This window comes from Betta splendens, chromosome 14 (assembly GCF_900634795.4).
Source record: "Betta splendens chromosome 14, fBetSpl5.4, whole genome shotgun sequence".
Taxonomy (NCBI): Eukaryota; Metazoa; Chordata; class Actinopteri; order Anabantiformes; family Osphronemidae; genus Betta; species Betta splendens.
In genome coordinates this window covers 9,261,467-9,268,601 of record NC_040894.2, presented here as the reverse complement: position 1 = coordinate 9,268,601, position 7,135 = coordinate 9,261,467, and positions in this window count along the sequence as shown.

The following is a 7,135-nucleotide window of genomic DNA, read 5'->3' as shown; positions in this document are numbered from 1 at the left end:
AGGCCTCACACCAGGGCCTTGATTTAATCACTGCCCAGCAAGGGGAGAGGCCAAGCAGGCAACAAAGCTGCCCTCCAGCCCGCCATCCTCTTGCAAGCAATGCTCCCTGTAGTTTGACCCCAGGAGAGGCCGTCCCTCACCCTCTACGCCGGCTGTTTGATGATGAGAGAGACCGAGTGTGAGGGGAGGGACGGCCGGGAGGAGGAGAGCTGGATGAAACCCTGCTTGTTCTCTTTGAACTGCTAATCAGCGTGTTTAAAGCTGACCTTGCTTCCTGTGTCTCATTCTGTGTCGGGCTCATTAAAATATGTACCCTGATAAAAGGTCCAGATGGGAGTTCACCACGAACCGCGACCTCACTTCCCCCCCCCCCCCCCCCCCATAAAATAACAAGCTGAGAGTGGGTTATTGAGATGTTTAGTGATTCACATTCACACAAATTTTCTATTTCATCAATACATGTAAACAGTCCTCCCTGATTAACAATGGGATCAGGGATTTTAATGGACCCTGAACACACCTCATCAAACTGCGTCTTGGATGAAGTGGCTGTAAATGCAAACTGTGGATGCAGAGAGACTGGACCATCAAACAATACTGAAGGCCTGAGCATTAGTGTGCTAGACTGACACAATCAGACCATTGGCTGCATAATCTGCCTGTGCAGAGGAGGAAGGGAGAGATGCTGATATACATATAGTATTTATATATGAAATGCATTTCAATCCAAGTGTAGTGGATCTGAATCTTGTTTGGATTCACATGCACTGAAGATACCAGGCCTGGAGTCAAGAGAAACTGCAGAGAGAGACGAGGTGGGGCATGGAAGGAGGACATGATGATGCAGAGGAGAGTAGGGTAGCAGGGGATCAATCAATCATTGCTCCTGTTGCTTTATATTGACTCTGCAGTCCCACTGGGCTTCCATGGTCAATGTGCTTTCAGGCATTTTGCGCGGGTCGATGAAGAAGCGTGCCTGGCTTAACTCTCACATTTTATAGGTATACATGTGTGTGTGTGTGTGTGTGTGTGTGTGTGTGTGTGTGTGTGTGTGTGTGCGTGTAATGCATTAGATGTTTTCATGCAGTGTTTACTGTCAGCGTTTCATTAATATATATCATAGGAAACGTGTTGTCATTAATGTATAATAAGTGCATACGCATGAGATTTAAGACTGGGCTCTTTTAATATTAGTTGACCTTGCTACCCAGTCACATTGTGCTTCATGGCAGGCTCCCAACAACTAACAGCATCAAGGTTGGCTTTGGCCCATCGACTCTGCTTGGCATTCATTAAGTCATATAAATGGGTGATGAAAAACTGTCTACACCACACGGTGCAAATGTCTGTGTAACCTATTAGCCCACGCCGATGTCAATCTACAACAATGGCTCCGTCAGTCTCAGCTACAATAACTGCAATGGTGGAAATAAAGATTTATTGTTCCAAATGGCTTCATGGGTTAATTGGATGTCAGAACAAAGAGCCTAATATTTTACGCCGTGATGGCAAACACCTTTGTGACGAGTCAACAGTGGGCTTCATCCTCTGCTGCTCACTATTTGGTAAAATCCTTTTAAACTGAAGATGATATAAAAAGTAAAATCTTTTGTTGCACTTTATTCAGCTAATATTTACACTGACCTATACTGGGACGTAGTAGATGCTATGGAAACTCAATAAAAACAGCATTTATAGATTAAAAAAACAACTGATTGTTCCGTCTCTTCCTGGATCATCCAGTTATTTAAATGTCAAGATATTTAGTCAAATAAATTAATGAACATGAGTTTCAATATATAACAAAATTATTAGACAATAGTAGCTACATGAATAGATGTTGAATAGATGTTGTACTGTTTTTACAGTTCTGTTCTGGTCTTATTTAACAATGATTATATTTCTTGATTATACATTTTTCTTGATTTTTTGATTGTTACCATCACCAATAGTTCCATTTTTTAATCAGACTAATTGCTACTTGAATCTTACAGTGTTGCACTTTTAATTATTTATTGCATCATACACTTAATACAATTTTTCACTGACTTTTCAAATTGAAGCAGAGCAGAGTCGTCTTGAAACAGAGTAATGGACGAGATGAGGGAGAATTAAAGAGAAAACTGGACAGAGAACCCGTTCTGCTTGGAAGGACCCTTTGTTTGCCAATTAGAGACGAACGTCTCACCAGCTAATTCTCTGTTGACCACTTTGCTTGTTTACATCCTTTCATCTCCTCACACACAGTATAAAAAAGCCTGTAACAGGTTAAGTCAGTGTCTAATTGTGTCGCAGTGTTGTGTAACCGACGTGTGTGTGCATTAGTGCGTGAGCCCACATGTGGAAATGTGCAGCATTTATAGGAAAACACATTGTAAGAGATTGTAATTTTTTTTTAAAACTCAGCTGGTCATCAATCATCTAAATGATGTGATGCCATGTAGTGTCAGACTCTGGGTGATGGATGATTGACATCTGATTATTACCTGAGCTGTGGGGTGTTTCTGGTCTCGGGGGTGAACCTCTCTGGAGCTTTGAACCGGCTGGTTTAGATTTCAAAATGACTTGAGGTGGACGGAAAATAAATGCGCGCCAAATAAATCTAAATTCGCTGTCAAAGTATGCGCCGCTGTGATTAGAGCCTTTATTGACTCTTATGCGTGCGATCGTTTCTGTGTAATTGAACAGTTGGGAACCAGAAATTCTGTGGCGATGCATAATAACCTCATTTCAAAAGTTATGAGCATGTTTTGTGTAATGTTCACAGTGTCTGAAATGCCCCAAAAAAACAATATGTCACTTAAGTAGGGGATGAACAATACTTACTAAAATGTTAAGATCCCTAAATGATACAAAAGGAAGCTTCACAGCTTTTGTCGCTGGAAACACTGTCAGCTCTTTTAGAGCTCACACAATCAATTTGAAAGTGACACAATGTCTACAGTTCACAGAATAAAAAAGCCGGCGGTGCAGTGAATGTTGATAGGAAGTGGCACACTTGAGTGGAGTGAGGGTTTGGTTTTAGAGAAGTAACTTCATACCCTGTAATGTGTGGTTTTTCCACCAGTCAATTTGCTGAGCATCTCTGACAGTGTGACCCTGCTTTTATTAAGAGTCTGAGCAGAGTAAGGAGGGACAATGTTTCATTGAGGTGGCAGGTCCACTCAATAGAGTCAAAGTAATAAAACGAATCTGAGAGAAAGGCTGAAAACAAGGAGGGAGCTGGATTGAGTTGGGTTGAGCGCTAGCAGGTAGCCTGGCCCAAAAAGTGAAAAGGCTTTCTCCCTGACAGGTTATTGATTGACTCAAACTTCCCAAAAGGATCCTGAAGACTTGTTTAAGAGATGCTACTGCCTCAAGAAACGTCTTCCTTTTGCCTCCATTTTATTCTTTTTTATACTTGGAACATCTCCCTTTAAAGTAATTAGCAGTATGTACATGACTTAAGCCAATGCTACATGTTTTAGCATGTAAGATTTTGTAAAGCCGCTGGAAATAACTAAGCTACTGGAAGATGCTAATTTTTTACATAGCTTTAGAGTTTTATTAGAGCTGCTACAAATCCGTCATTTAATAAACAGTTTCAAAGACAAGTCATGTTGTAAAAGGTCTCTGCGAGGCTGCGGCCTCCTAAAAGACTGATGAGGCTGACAGTCGTTGACCTTTATGATTTCAACAGTGATGCGAGGCTTTATTTCCAAGAAAACAGAGAAAGATCTCCACTGTCACAGCGTGTGGCCAACACAAAACAAAAGCAAAAGCCAAATGAATATTACATAAAGCAAAGCGCAGTTTATTTGGAAAAGTTGAGTGTGGACAGAGCTGGCAGGCGTCAGTAATTGGTTTAATCCAGGCAGCGTCCTTCAACAAGTTTGGACTCAGGGCTTAAATATTATACAGGTTTCGATGGACGCACACATTGTGGGTCTGTCACACAATCCGTTTTCCTGACGCATCCTCCAGGTGATCTCGAAAGGAACTCAAGTGGTCAAATCGCAAACATGTTTAATCTCCTGATGATGAAATGCATTAAATGCTAAAACTAATTAACCTGTGCTCGTGTGCTCGTTAGGGAAATGGCTTTGTCAGACTTAAATCTCAGCAGTTATTACAATTTGGTGAGTTTAAAATGTGCGCCAGAGAAGACGTTTTCATGAATATTATTAAATCCAAACAGAGCCTATTATTCTGTTACAAAGTTTGATTAATTGTGCAGTTTGTGGGTTTTGCTGTTGAACAAGGAGATTTGAATAAACCTATGTGAAATAACAAGCTATAGACAGTGGAGGTGCGGCCGGGTCCCCAACGCATTTGTAAGATCCTAATGAAACGTCCAACGCTTGCAGACGTGCGTGCGTCAGGCTCCTCTTTCATTACTAATGAACCATTTGCGCTAAAACATCATCCTACAGCTCTGATTAGAGCTCAGCAAGGCGGATGTGCAACTTCCAGCCTCCTCCCAAAAAACATGTCTTAACTCAACTTATCTCACAATTCATCCATAATCAAACCTGACCCCCCCCCCCCCCCCCCCCCCCCGGCACCTGCAGCCCCCTTTCCCACCCACCCGCTCCTGCGCTCACGTCCCAAAATACCGGGCTGCCAAACACCAGGCTCTCCTTGTAAGCCCCAGGCCAATTAGTGTGGTGTTGCAGCATTGTTATCTGCCTGTCATGGTGGGGTTCTCCTGCCCGCATCCTGTTTGTGGCAACACAAGCCGCTGCTGCTGGGCCACAGGCACCCGGGGAGCTGGGGAGGAGATGGATGAGGAGCAGGGTGGGAAGAGAAAAGGGCGAGTGAGGAGTGGGAGACTCTTCCAATTTTAGCAGGGTGACTTTTCAAATGAGTCGAGTTTTGAATAAAAACTCATCACTAGACGCGTGATGAGGAAACGCGACAACGTGGGGGAAGGGGCTTCTTCCTAACGGCGGAGACAGAAAACAGGTTTCATCACCGTTTCAAGTCCAGGATTTCTAATCGACCGTTTGAGGTCAGAACATGAGCGGTGACGTCTCCATCCTTTGATTAATGATGATGATCTGCGTGCCTTTAATTTGACAACTAAAACCAAACACTTGACGCGTTTGAGTCATCGTATGCCAGACACCTAAAAAACGATCCAGGAAACTGTCTGGGATGTCAGACCGACGCCTGTTAGTGAACCGGGAGCATGTCATTGTATTAACGCTTAATTCACCTAAAAAACATGGGGAATAACAGCCATGCTCTGTTTATCTGGGGAAATAAGAGGATCTGTGGTTTCCATTTATACTAAAAAGCATGCAACACTGATGGCTTATGGGCCTCTCTATAGTCTGATGTTGCATATATTTATTTATTATAGCTATAATTATGTGTTTGCATATTGTATGTAACGTCGCCGCCCGGCTTCAATGACAGCGAGCACAGAGCACGAGCGTGAAAAAGCCAAACAGAGGACGCGACCGCTCACTCCTCGATTCTGATCATCCGCGGTCCTTTTTAGTAGTTTTTTTCCCTTGAAATGTGTACTTAAAAATTCCCCATGAAAAACTGTGACTTTCAGCAGAATTCCCCACTTTAAGTAAGGCTTTGACGCCATGAATACAGAAAAGCCCGACAACTGTCTCCAATGTAATTCTGCTAAAAACTGAACTTTGAGTCCCACAGCACTCCGTTGAACTTTACTCTGTCCGGAGACATTTTCGCTGCTTAAATTCCACATGCAGGCATTTTTGCAACACGCACAGACTGCAGTGCAGAAGAATGCCAATGACCATTAGTCCCTTCTAACAATCTGTTATAACATGTAGAACAAGAGACTACAGATGGAATCTTCAGCAGTTTTGAGAGTTGGATGAGGGAATTTACCAAGCGGGAACCTCCCACTTTGCTTTTATCTGTCTTTTCTTGTTGTTTCTACGCAAAGCACACAAACGCCAAGAGACCCAGATAAAAAGAGAAACACTTCTTAACATCTGACATCAGAGCTGATCAGACTTGTGATCACTTACAACAGAAGCTGTTATTAAATCAGAAATCCTGCAGGTTCCAGGGGACGGGGATATTTCTGGTGGTGTTGGTTTCCAGATGAGACTAGACTTTGTTTGAGCCTGGGGATAAGAAGAAAGGGAGGAATCTGCATGCGATTACATTTATTCACATCACTCACACGTATGCCAGATTCTTCCAGCACAGGTTTAATCCATTATTTGTTCAATATGCATTGTAAACATTTAATAAGATGATTTTATGATATGAGTTTTAATGAAGACCAACAGCTGACAGGGTAATAATTAAACGTCAACCTTGCCTTGCGTTCTAGTTCAGATCAGATGATGCCAAGGGAAACATCTGGATGAAGCAGCGACATCCATTAAAGTGAGGTCCATCTTCATCGTTTCTACCTCAGATCCTGCGTCCGCGCTCAGATGCATTTCCACTTTCCACTCTCTGAGTCTGTGGCTGCCCTTTCCCTGGCCCCGTCCACAAATCTCTGCACTCATACACATGTATCTTACAAATCCACAACGAGCACCGCGCCTCCAGCAGGGCGAGTTCTCCCCAGCAAACAGACGGCTCCGCTTTGGCCGGTAATTCACACTCAGAGCTCAGACTGCTGCTGGGACTGAAAGCTGCTTCCGTTCGTCTGCTCGGATCCTCCGGTTGCGTTCCGCTGTCTTAACATGCATCCAAACAAAAGGCGTCCAGACTCCAGCGTTACTTTTAACTGCCACTGTAAGAAGCCGGGGGCCTATTTTCTAACATGCCACTTGAACTTCCAGTAACTTGTCCATGTTCTCTAAAGGTAAAAAGCTTTCAGGTAAAGTTCAAGCAGGGAGACAATTATGGTTCTAATTTCCTCATCACGCCTGGGCTCCACCTCTTAATTATTATCCAGTCCACTCCGAGGGTTATGTGCACAAGCCTTTCTGTCGGCCAATAATCTCGCCAGCGGAGGGCTCCTCCACAGTTGAAATGTCAGGACCCTCCGTCGTGCCACCTCCACCTGGGCCTCTCCAGAAAAAGAAAGCAAACACTTTGTCACCGCTATCGGTGGCGAAAATGTTCCTGCTTAAATTCATCTGCCGCGACGAGCGAAGACGGCCGCGTGCATCCGGGAGGAGGAAGGATCTTAGCCAAGCTTTTGTGTGAC